Source organism: Indicator indicator, chromosome Z, assembly GCF_027791375.1.
Source record: "Indicator indicator isolate 239-I01 chromosome Z, UM_Iind_1.1, whole genome shotgun sequence".
NCBI lineage: Eukaryota > Metazoa > Chordata > Aves > Piciformes > Indicatoridae > Indicator > Indicator indicator.
In genome coordinates, this window is record NC_072053.1 from 62,986,048 (window position 1) to 62,999,704 (window position 13,657).

Below are 13,657 nucleotides of genomic sequence, written 5' to 3' on the forward strand. Positions count from 1 at the left end.
CTGTAGTCTCTGTGCTGTTGTGCACTGAGATGTCACTCCCCACATTACTGATATTAAAGATTTGTTAAACAGCAAAATGTGTTGATTTTGGATGAATTAACCTCTCCTGCTCTCTTTCAACCAAGAGTTGCTAGTAATTTCATCTTGCTGGTGACTGACTAGCCAGACATGTTCCTGTTTTTCTGAGACCGCTGTCCTGCTAGTCTCTATAAGGTTTTCTAAAGCTCTTGAGAGCTTTACTTCAAAAACTGCATTACTATCCAAGTTACCACACAAGACGGAAGCTCTAGGAAATTGAAGCAGTAGGCTTGTTAAGGAACTTGTATCACTTCTAGTAGAATTGAAGACACTGCCTTCTATAGGTAAGCAGTCATTCCAGCTGCTGATCTTACACTAGAAATACAGTACAGGATATGGTTGTTAAAGCCTTTGATACTCTATTTAATGGTGCATTCTGCCATTGATTCAATGCTGGCTGTATGTACAAATTGCTGTTGTGCAGAGGATATTTGAACTGTGTCATTTTCTTTACTGACTCTGGTAGACACTTGTTTTCCACCAGAATGGTGGACTGGATAGTTTTTGGTGAGCAAGAGAACTGAAGACTTAGTCTTACTGCTGCTTATCCTACTCGGTTGGAACACTGTTTGCCAAGGTGGTTGAGTTTGAAACAGACTGATCTGGTAAATCTCATTTCTACTGCTTCCTTTGCTCTCTAATCTCACCCAGCATTTATAGAGGCTGTATTCCATTTTAGCTCTGGTAAGATTTAAATTAGCTGTCTATCTTGTAAGAACAATTTGTTCAGTCTCATGTTATTTCACTATTTTCTGTCAAAGATACAGTAGTTTAACTAATGTGTAGCAGAATTTCTTTAATACTTCTTGTGACAAGCTGGATAGTTCATCCAGGTGGTTCAAAGAGGGTTGCAGGTGCAGATTAAAAATTACTAAGGTTCAGGGAGTTGTTGCACAGCAAGTGTCTTACTAGCAGCTGTATCTATTTGGTGGATAAGATGTTGAATAAATGATTGCCATCTGGGGTTCAATAGCTAAACTATACCTTACTGTTGTGAAGGAATTGATTTAGGGACCAGAACCCCAGACACTGTCTTACTGATAAAAGGAGATGCTTTAACCCTGATGGGTGGCAAACCCTGGGAACAGAGTGCAGCTAGAAGGAAAATACAGACAGGTCGGCTCCCTAGAGGCCACTGTGACCTAAGGGAGTTATGCAGGGACCTGATAACAAGAACAAAGCAAAACTTAGGACAGAATTATGGAATCCCTTTATCTCTTGCTTGATGTTTGCTTAAGCTTTCTGAAAAATATATGCATCCGTGTGATACTTTCTCTCTGTAGCCAATCATGAATTTACAACTGTAGTATGGACATACCAATGACCAATTACAAGCTGCCTTCTGATGTTATGTTAACCTATGTAAAGAAAAAGCTTTGTACAATAAATCGACACTTGGCTTGCATCAGGCCTCGTCCCGTCTCTCGCATCACAGCAAAATGGCGACCCTTGACGTGATGAGGCAATAACCACTACACTGTGGCCTGCTGTGACGTCCCACAGAACTTAAGTGACCTGCTGAAAGGAAGCAGGATGCCGGCCGGCAACATATCCCTCCAGGAAGTGAGGTGAGCTGTGCGAAACTGAAATGGGGAATCAAGAGTTGTCCCCAGAGAGAGACGTATATGAACTAATTAATGCACTCCTTAAAAAGCATGGCAAAGTTATTTCTGGCCATGATCTTGGAGTAGCGCTGAAGTGGGTGCAAGAAAAAATCCCCACAGTTACAGCACGGACAGCGGTATGGGGCAGCAGGAGGAGATGGCCTCTGGCTGGGCCATCACGAGTCTCAGAGCGGCGGTGCCAGCCACAGCAGGGAGCCAAGCGGCGACCCCCGCGCTGGCTCTGGCTTGTCCCGTGGAGGAGGCGGCGGCTGCGGCTCCCATCGCTCTCGTCTATCAGCGGCGGCAATAGTGTTTACAGACATTGATTCTTTAAAGAGATGTCACAGGTTTTTCATCAAGAAATTATTGAAAAGGCAACTTTGGAGCTGAAGGTAGTGCTCATGCAGTCAGAACCTTCAATTCAAAGTGGGAAAATCTGCACATTTCTGAAGATAACAGCGTGTGAACAACGAAAAAAAAAGAAAAAAAGTGTCTTCTCTACTGCCGTTTGCCTCCCCCCGCTTTTCTCTCCCCCCCCTTCCTTCTCCCTCTTTATCTCACTCCCTTGTTTCACTCCCTAAGGTCTGCAGAAACCTGTGTTCTGATTTTAAAGTAACAGTGTTAAGTTTTGTTAAGAAAGGTATTTCACCATTTCATGAATGCAACTGATATCTATGTATTGCTTTTATCATTACTTCTGATTGTAAGGGATTTGAGCTTATAAGTTTTTAGTGATTATGTTAAAGTATTTTTCTTAATTAACAAGCATACACACCGTGTAAGCGCTACTGGTTTTATGAGTTTATAGGCTAAGGTTTCTTTTTTTCCTTTTTTCTGGTTCGAACCTCTCTTTTTTTTTTTTTTTTGAGTGTGCCGGCAATTTCAAGAAGAGCTCTATATACATATGATAAATAAGTTTTCATTTTGAAAAGCACACTTTACATAATATAACATCTTCTTTGTTGTTTTCTTTCACATTACTTTGATGATTTAATTTTCACATAGTTCTTTACGTTTTTAGGTCTTTCTTGGTATTAGCAGTTTATTAAGACTTTATTTTAGAAACGTTATAGAGTGTTGTTTTGGTCTTTGTGTTTATAAAGGTTTTAAGATAACATTATATTTCTGATGCCAGCATGGCAGAACACCAGACTCAAAGGATGGGACAAACAGCAGTGCCTGTGAAGCTGACAATCAGCTAACCACTGAGTCTGACCACAGTGCCTGTTTAACTGAGATCAGAAGCACCGATCTGAAGCTGACTGCACGAGTGTCCCCGGAGGAAACATTTCATTCAGGACTGAATGTCTCAATGCCTTAATGTCATGTAATTAGGGAATATGTTTATGTAGATTTATATGTTAACTTACCAGAATGTTATAGTTAAACAGTGGTTACCCAGGAATAGACAAATAGCCCAGCCTATTTATCTGGTAAAATTAATTCATTCTTGCAATTGTGGGGTATCGCTCATGTTCCCTGTATTCCTTATTCCCTCACACAGTACACTGAAGTGACTTTTGCAAAAACTAAAGAGGGGGAATGGCTGGGGCCTCCTCAGAGGCCTGGTTAAACAAAGCTATGTATATTTTACATTTTAAAAAATAAATTTTTTGCAGCTTCCTAATGATTCCCAGGAAACCCCAATGACACGTCATTTCAATTCTTTGACTACCATCAGCGCATTAATAACCTCGGGTGGAGGATATGCTTGTGTCTCAACAGGTTTTGGACCATATTGGGTCCCAGTGCTTTGGATGCTGACTGCAGCAGCAGCCTTGCAGATCCCAAAGCAACCACAGCAAAATGTGTGGATCACGCTTGCCAAGGCCATAGGACGAGACATGCTGTGCCTCTCCGTATCAACGCCTGCCAATCCCTTCAGCACTTGTCTGGTGGGCATATCAGTGAATGGGTGAAAGGACATCACTGAAAAAAACTTGAAAAGATCATTCTACATGTGCTTCCTGGCACACTTAAAAGCTTTCATAGTTTTGGGTGTAAAGGATTTGAAAAGACAAATCTGACTAGCCTCAAGAGATAAGTATGTTAGGATTGGTAAGAATGCATTACTGTGTTGTGCTTAATTCTACATCAGACAAGGCCACAGATATTGAGGATGTTACTCTAGCAGGGAAGAGGTACAGAAATTATACTGCATGGTGCAATCGAACTGAATTCACAGAAGTGAAGAGGCATTCCCATCCTCATTATCTGCCTGCAGGTGTTTTCCTTATTTGTGGGGATAGAGCCTGGCCAGCTCTGCCCTCATGAATCAGAGGAGGACTTTGCAGTCTCAGTCCTTTAACCATTTTGGCTGACTTCGTAGTCTTGCTAAAACAATCATTTATGCTTTTGCTGTTTTGCTTTTTTTATTGCTTTTTTTACCTTGTATATTGCAATGCTTACAAGGTTTAATTAATTGATCACTCAAGAGAATCCTTATCGTTCAACAGGGAGGGGGAAATGAAGGAATTGATATAGGGACCAGAACCCCAGACACTGTCTTATTGATAGAAGGAGATGCTTTAACTCTGATGGGTGGCAAACCCTGGGAACAGAGTGCAGCTAGAAGGAAAACACAGACAGGTTGACTCCCAGTACTCGCTGTGACCTAGGGAGTTATGCAGGGACCTGACAACAAGAACAAAGCAAAACTTAGGACAGAATTATGGAATCCCTTTATCTCTTGCTTGACATTTGCTTAAGCCTTCTGAAAAATACATACGTTCGTGTGATACTTTCTCTCTGTAGCCAATCATGAATTTACAACTGTAGTATGGACATACCAATGACCAATTACAAGCTGCCTTCTGATGTTATGTTAACCTACATAAAGAAAAAGTTTTGTACAATAAATTGACACTTGGCTTGCATCAGGCCTCGTCCCGTCTCTCACATCGCAGCACTGTTGTCTAGAGACTGGAGCTATTCTCATCTTTGCAAGTGTAGCCACAAGCTGCTGCTGAGTGGTGATGAAAACTGATAGTGGATGACAGGTCTGGAAGCTTAATTCCATTAAAGATGAAAGGGGGAAAATACTTTATGAACTGTGGAGGGGTACCAGAGGTGTGTTTAGTAGGACTGACTGAAGCACAGAACAAATCCATAGAATACTCAATGCTACTTTTCATCAATTTTTCATTCATCTTGACTGAAAATTTCAGTTTCACCCCAAAGCTTTAAAAAAAAAAAAAGCTTCTAAAACGAATTGGTGATTGAATAAAGAAAACTCTACTGCATTAAATATTCAGTGTTTAAAATGCTTAATTTAACCTGTGCTAATGGCATGGTTTTGAGCTGCAGTCAAAGAAAATGGGCAAAGATTCTCAAATTCAAGGCCAAGGCAATGTTACCAAAGTGAAACCAGTCTTTTGTAAAGCTGGGTTTACAGAGGCTAACAATGTTGTCTGCAGTTTTCTTGTGTACACCATGTAGCTGTAACACTAAAAGAAGCAGTTCTTTGGGTTTTGGTTACCTCCTCTAGCTCTTGATCTGAGAATTTGTAGCTTTTCTGACTGAATTTTGTATTTGAACATGCTAGCTCACCATCTTCCTCTTACCTCCTATATCAGCACTGTCACAGAACCACGGAAAGGCTGGTGTTGGAAGGGACTCCTGAAAGTCATCAGGTTCAACCTGGCTGTTGTATTAGGGCCACCTAGAGCTGGGTGGCCAGGACCATGCCCAGATGGCTTCTGAAGATCTCTGAGGGAGACTCCACCACCTCTGGGCAACCTGTGCCAGTGCTTCATCGCCTTCATAGTGAAAAAATGTTTCCTGATTCAGTGTTCCTGACCGTTCGGGGGGAACCTCCTGTGTTTCAGTGTGTGTCCATTATGTCTTGTCTTCTAGCTGGGCACCAGTGAAAAGAGCCTGGTTCTATCATCTATGCATGCATATGCATCCAGGAGTTTGTGTACGTTGAGACCCACCATGAGCCTTCTCTTTCGCAGGCAGAACAGTCTCAGCTTTCTCAGCCTTTCCTCATAAAGAGATCCTGAATTATCTTTGTGGCCCTTTCTTGAGCTCTTTCTAGTATGTCCATGACTCTCTTGGTGGGGTGCCCAGAGCTGGACCCAGCACTCCAGATGCAGCCTCATCAGTGCTGAGTAGTGGCCTCCCCAAGACTGTGTCTGTGAATTATTGTAGATGTGTAGATCTCGTGACGTTGATGAAGATACTACTCACCTTTATTTGGGCCATTCTAAGCCCTTGTCTGTATTTCTGAACACCTAGGCCAGCATCTGTCACTTGCACAGAATCATAGAAATGCTAGACATTGGAAGGGACCTCCAGAGATCATTAAGTCCAACCCCACTGCCAAAGCAGCACCACTTAGGGTAGTCTGCACAGGAATGCATCCAGGTGGGTTTTGAAAATCTCCAGAAAGGAGACTCCACAACCTCTCTGGGCAGCCTGTTCAGTGGTCTCTCACCCTCACTGTAAAGACGTTCTCCTCATGTTGAGGTGAAACCTTCTATGTTCAAGTTGGTATCCATTGTCCCTTGTCTTATTACTGTGCACCACCGAAAAGAGCCTGGCCCCCTCCACTTGACACCCACCCCTCAGGTATTTATAGACATTGATCAGATTCCCCTTTTAGTCTTCTTTTCTCAAGACTAAACAGCCCCTGTTCTCTCAGTGTCTCTTCATAGGGGAGGTGCTCAAGTCCCCTAATCATCCTAGTAGCTCTCTGTTGGATTCTCTCCAGCAGGGCTCTGTCTCTCTTGAACTGGGGAGCCCCAAACTGAATGCAGTATTCCAGGTGTGGTATCACCAGGGCAGAGTAGAGAGGTAGATCCCAGGATCCCATTGGCTCTCTTGGCCACAAGAGCACATTGTTGTTCCATGGAGAACTTGCTGTCCACCAGCACTCCAAGGTCTTTCTCTGTGGAGCTGCCTTCCAGCAGGGCAGCCCCTAACCTGTCCTGGTGCCTGTTGTTATTTCTCCCCAGAAGTAGGACCCTGCACTTGTCCTTATCAAACTTCATGAGGTTTGCCTGCACCCAGCTCTCCAGCCTGTCCAGGTCACGTTGGATGGCTGCACAGCCTGATGGGGTGTCAGCCAGCCCCCCCAGTTTTGTATCATCAGCAAACTTGCTGAGGGTACTCTCAATGCCCTCATCCAGGTTGTTGATAAAGATATGGAACAAAACTGGACCCAGTACCAATCCCTGGGGGACACCACTTGCCACAGGCCTCCAGGTTGATTCTGTGCCACTGATGTTCCTCTGAACTCTGTTGTGAAGCCAGTTTTCAATCCACCTCACTGACCAACCATCTATGCCACATCTCCTGAGCTTTTCTATGAGGATGTTATGGGAGACTGTATCCAAAGCTTTACTGAAGTCAAGGTTTATGACATCCACTGCTCTTCCCTCATCTACCCATTTGGTCCTGGTTTCATAGAAGGCTATCGGATTGGTCAGGCAGGATCTCCCCTTGGTAACTCCATGTTGGCTACTCCTGATAACCTTCTTGTCTTCCCTGTGACTAGAGATGATCTCCAGGATGAGCTGCTCCATCATCTTTCTAGGGATGGATGTGAGGCTGACTGGTCTGTAGTTGCCTGGGTCCTCCTCCTTGCCTTTTTTGAAGACTGGAGTGACATTTGCTTTCTTCCAGTCATCAGGCACCTCTCCTGTTCTCCAGGACTTCTCAAAAATGATGGAGAGAGGTTCAGCAACAGTATCAGCCAGGTCTCTCAGCACATGTGGATGCAGCCTATTGGGGCCCATAGATTTTGGTGTTTTCAGTTGGTATAAGAGATCTCTAACCCAGTCCTGACTGAGCAGTGGAATGTCCTCCTCCCTCCAGTTCTGTTTCCTTGCTTCCAGAGACTGAAGTTCCTGAGGAACCTTCCTGAGGGTCAGTCTTAGGAGTAAAGACTGAGGCAAAGAAGAGATTCAGCAAGTCTGCTATCTCTGCATCCTCTGTTACCATATCTCCCATCTCATTCAGTAGCAGACCCACCTTTTACCTGCTCTTCCTTTTATCATTGATGTACGTGAAAAAGCTCTTCTTGTTTTCTTTCACCTTCCTGGCAGGACTCGGTTCCAATAGGGCTTTGGCTTTGCTTGTTGCATCTCCACATTCTCAGGCAGTATTTCTGTAATCAATCCAACTGACCTTTTTTCCACATATTGCAATCCTCCTTTCTTTCTTTGAGTTTTTCCAAGAGTTCCCCGCTTATACATGCAGGTCTCCTGTTCTCCCGTACTTGATTTTTTTTTTTTCCAAGGGAATATATTTCTCTTGAGCTCAGAGGAGGTTATGTTTGTATATTAACCAGCTCTCTCGGGCCCCCCTTCCTTCTAGAGCCCTGGCCCACTGGATACTTCAAAGCAGAGTTTTGAAGAGGGCAGAGTTAGCCCTCTTAAAGTCCAGCTTCTTTGTCTGTTGATATTAAACTTTAACATGTCATGGTCACTGCAACCAAGATTACCCTCAACCTTAACATCTACAACCAGTCCTTCTTTGTTTGTTAATATCAGGTCCAGCATGGCACTCCTCCTTGTTGATTCTTCACCTACCTGCAGCAGAAAGTTGTCACCAGTGCACTGCAGGAACCTTTTGGACTGTTGGTGCTTGGCTGTGTGCTCTTTCCAACTAATATCTGAGTGGTTGAAGTCGCCCATGAGCACCAGGACATTTGATCTTGAGGCTACTTTCATCTGCTGTAGAAGGCCTCAGCAACAGCTTCCTCCTGGTTCGGTGGTCTGTAGCAAACACCCACAACCATATCGCCAATGTTTGCATGTCCCTTCACTCTTACCCATAAGCTTTCATCATCTCCCCCTGGGTTAAACCTGATGCATTCTGGTTGCTTATTCACATCGAGAGCAGCTCCACCACCTCACCTTGTCAGTCTGTCCTTCCTGAAAAGTACACAGTCATCCAAAACCACATTCCAGTCGTGGGAGCTGTCCCACCATGTCTCTGTAACTGTGACAAGATCATCCTGCTTACTTCCCATGCTTCTTGCATTGGTATACAGACACTTCAGAGACTTAGTAGAGGAGTATCTGTTACCATTGTGGGTATCACATAATCCACCATCCCCTACAGCTCCTTGGATAGCAGTGGAGCTGGTACCTGCCTCACAATTGTCCCAGGCTTGTCCTCAGTGAGCCTGGTTTTTCCCTTTTCCCCCCTCAAAATTAGTTTAAAGACCTATCAACCATCCCTGCTAGTTCTTGCCTCAGGATTGTTTTTCCTCTTTGTTTTGTGACTTAATGTAACAATCCTGTGCTACCTCTGCTTGAGCACATTCATACTGGCCTTAACTTCCTACTGCAGCTGCTTTTCTCCATAGCATGTAGCTGATGCAGAAAACTGAATCAGTGAAATTTTGAAAAAAAACCTGGACACTTCCTGTCCTTCAAACAAAGATGTCATGCAACATTGAGAGAAAAGCTGCAGACTCCTGCTCAAACCCTCATCTAGAAGTTGCTTTGTTTAGCTTGTGATCATGTGGCAGGCAGCACCCAGCCTATCTGAACTGACAATGCGCATTTGTAGAGAAAACAGGGATGGAGAGGTCAGGAGTTCTAGAAAGCAGAGGGCATGAAAACGAGTGCACTGCACCGTTGTTCTCTTAGTCTGAGGAACATGGGTAAGTTTTAAGCAGCCATAAACCAAAATGCTACGGCATGTCTGTTTCCTGCTGGTGTGGTTTTTTTCTGAACAGCTGGTAAAAAGAAATGTAGTTGACTGGCTTGTGTTTTAGAACTGATAAGGTGGGTGTCTGTTGTCTTTCCCAGTAATGAGGAAGTTTGTTCCTCTACAGAACACTTGTAAACGCTTGTGCTACAGCAGCATGCTGTGGTAGTGTCCTGGGGTTGCACCAGGTCTGTATGATCCTCAGATCTTACAAGGTTGGTCTTTGTAGGGGGACGGTCCAGTTAAGTGCTTGGTGTGTTCTAGTATGAGAAAGGGTGGGCTGCTGGACAATCAACAAAGGATTGTTTCATTAGATGTTGTATGGGTAATGCCAGTTTCACTGACCATGATGTATGATTACAGTGTTGCAATACCTTTGTCTACAGTTACAAGCACAATTAAGTCTTTTTTCATATGGGTTTGCCGGTCACAGCTGGTTATTGTGTGCAGAAATTTTACCCAGTTTAAGACACGAGGTAATGTAATGATGTAAAATCCTGCTTTTTAAAAAGTGCTGCACCCAAACTTCTCACAGAGTTGTGGATCTGAAATTAAAGGAACCTTTGGAAAAAAGAAATTAGCGTATTACAAATTTTACCTGAAATAGACTTCACACACTTTCTGTTTAATTGGGCACAAACTTGGCACTTTATTTGGCATTTAAAATTTTTGTGTAGTGTGCCTACACAACAAAAAAGCTGGAAGATTTAGTATTCAGAACACTTGCAGAGAATTACAGCTAATAGTATAACCAAAGCAAAAGTGGGGTAGAGATGTGGGGTTATTTTTTTTTAGACTGAGTAAAATGTGTACTTTCAAGCCTGCAAAGCTTTCTTCTCCTAGCAATATTAACCTATCCTTGTGATTTGTTAGATACCACTGCTACCTGCGTGAGGTCAGGAGGGTTGTGAACGAAAAAGCTTCCCTCAGTGATGACAGGCACAGAACTGGCTGTGTTACTTGTCTTCTCATTGCCTTGCTTTGATTTTGTACCAACCTATTCTGTACAAGCAGTGGGTGGTTTGAGCACCAAAGCAAAGTCTTTTGTCAAAAGACCCAACACATGTTTTTTGTGCAGCTCGGTGTGCAAAATCCAACAAGGCTTAACAAAAATTTGGCTTTCTGTATCTTTTCAAAATCTCATGAGCATTTTTAGTTGTTACTAAAACACATCATGTGCACACAGGGTAAAGCACACACTTGCAGCTTCTGAAGCGAATATTGCTTAGTGCCATGCTAAAACAACTTTGTTGTACCACCTCCACTTCAGCTGCCAAAACACTAGTTTTAATGTGCCTTTCTTGGATAAACACAATTACCTGGAATCATCCAAGGGCTGTACAGTCCAGGTGTTTCACCCTTATGAGTGCCTGTGAACTCTACACAGCATTTGAAAGAGACACAGCGGTCAGATGCAGATTACATAAGAATATAAACTCTGTCTGCACCTTACTGCCTGTGCTTATGATACAAACCTGATGTTGCCTCCGCTGGCACTGTGCTCAAGTTTCTTACAATTTGGATGCTTAATTGGAAGAACAACAGTGCTTCAATGAGACCACTAGAAGAATGAGGAATGTTAATTTTGAGTGATTGGATGGCAGATCAAAGACTCAAAATACTGAATTATTAAACTTGCTGTTCAGGAGACCAAAAATAAATGACAAACTTTGATGCCACACCGGTTAGCTATGTGGCTTACAAAGCAACAGCAATGATCTGTAACAAGATAGTTGACAAAACTCAACTGGCCTCCTCATGCTCTCAGGTCTCCTGGCTGGTTGGGTGTCTAAGTTTAGGTAGAGCTGTCATAGACAAAGCATCTTTTTACACATCACGAGCAAGGATAAAGATCAGTGCTGTATAGGGACCGGTAGAGATCTTGCACTGATTAACTATAAAATACAGCACCGAGGACTTGTTTTAAAGTCACTTTCCAACCTTTTGATGATTTGCTGGTTTAAGTACTGCTGGTGTTTGCTTGTGCATTGCTAGTTATAAACATGTGTGTCCATGAGAGGGTTCCTCCAGCCCAACATCTAGAGGGTCATAGGCAATTCTGCTTAGAGGGCTGGACAGCAGCATTCCTGCCAAGGCTTCGACAGTTAGGATAGTGCAAGCATTCACCAGGGACACTGCAAAACCAAGCCTCCTACAACAGGTAGTATTAGCACATGGTGCCAGTGCAGGTAATGAGAATGCACTATTGCTTTAGGCTCTGAAATGCTGATAATAGCAGGAGAAAGTTCAGTTGTCCTGTGCTTTTGCTCCCTTTTTTCCCTCCCTGTAATGGATATAAAGGCTGGTTTGCCCTTACTGGAGCCCATGACTTTCATGGTTAAGGGCTGCTCCAAAGGACAATGGGCCATCATCAAGTCAACAGCACAGTACTGCAGATACTGTGTGAACACTGTATGTTCACTCCTCCTGAGATCAGATACAATGAGGAGCTAATGTCTGTAAAACTTTGTATTCTATAAAACCTTTTGTTAACAGTAAAGTGCCTGAAGTTGTGAGGGAGGTTTTGGAACAGATGAAGGAAAAACAACAAAAATCACTATTATGCTATTAAATACTACTTTTTTATTCTTTCTGATTTTATAAACCCACAAACTTTTCAGGGAAAACTGCCAGGGACTTTTGCACCATTTGTACATATGCAGCAGGTTCTTGTCCAGTTGCCAGAAAAAAAGTACTTTTCAGAGCACTTGAAGAATCATTTTAGTTTTTCATGTTTTCTTCATGCCTGCATCCTTGCTTCAGTTGCTAGGGAAAATCACATATGGAGTCAGAGGTATCAAAAATGCAGAGTTCAGGAGGTCTGGAAAGCAAAAGCCTGGTCCCACTTTATGAAAATGACAGGGCTCATCTCTGTTAGAAGCTCAATAGTGTTACTCCTGACCTGAGCTACTATCAATGCAGAGCAAAGTGGATTTCTCCTTGACCTACTCATGGAGCTGCAACACTAGTATTTAAGTTAGTTTGCAAATGGTTAAGAGCCAGTATTTGCTAATTCTGAGAAAAACTATGGTATAGAGGCTGCACAATTATTCCTAGAAACATTAAGAAGGTGATCTGGTGGTGTTTTTAAAGTCTGCTGTGAAGATGTGAATTCGTGGTAAGCGTTCCTTGTGAAAGAGAGGATGAAGGAAACCCAGAACTAGCCAGTGGCGTGGTTCACTATACTAACAGCTATTTGAGCCAAGATTATTGTCCAGCAGGGGGGAGTGGTTGGATTAGTTTGTGTGTGGTATGTATAGCCCCTTTTAATGCCCTGCACTAGTATATTACTGAGCTTCTGAGAATATTGTCAGTGGCCTGAGTTAGATGTCAAAATAGGCATTAAATTCGGGACAAAGCATGGTATATGGTATTGTGACTTCCTCCACAGATACCTTCTTTCTGGGGTAGCTGATCAGTTAGAAGGGTCTGTGTCTCAACTTCTACTTGTCTGAAATGGTTATTACTAAAGTATCTTGAAAGTTCTGCTTTTAGTGTCTTGGATAAAGAGAGCTGTAATGTCAAGAAGGACTGTTTAAAGAAACATGGTTTCCCTAGGTGAGCCTTCACTGGTATTTGACAAACATTGCTCCCGGGCTTCTGAATGTTTTGAAGGTGAGGATGAGGCTCAGATTTGACTTCACATCCTGCAAGCTGACAGTGAATCGAGGACAAAAATAGCATACCTGCAGCCACCAGAACTACTGAGAGGATGCACAGTGTCACTCTGCAGTGGAGGCCTTCTTGAAAGGTAGAGTCTTTATGATTAGATATGCCACATCTGGCTACCAAAGAATAAACAGTTCCCTCTCTGCTAATTTGGCAGACAAAGTAGTAGACTGAGTCTCTTAAGAAAACCTCAAACAACAAAATTAAAATCATTTATGGTTGGCCATAGCCAGCAATCAAACAGTTGTTGGTTTGTTCGGATTGCTCTGCAGGCTGTAGGTTCACTAGGCATCTTTTTCCTCCAAAGGCAAAGTTTCTAAAATGGGACTCTGCCCTCTAGAGCTGATGTAAGAAATAACTGCTTTCACCAGGTCTTTCATGAACCACTTTCTAGATGCAGCCATCTTGACTCCACCCACTGAAATTACTACCTGCTTTTGGTGGCTGCATCATACTTAGTTTGCTGGTGGAAGCCTCTAAGCTGAAAAGCTGGTCACATTGAATCATAGACTTCTCATTTCACACAGGTGAGAAATGAGTTAATATCCCCAAGTGTTAGCTATAAATTGACAAACCATACACATATTCCCCACCATACATCAAGATATGCTAATAAATAATTCAGCTACACTTAAAGCAAC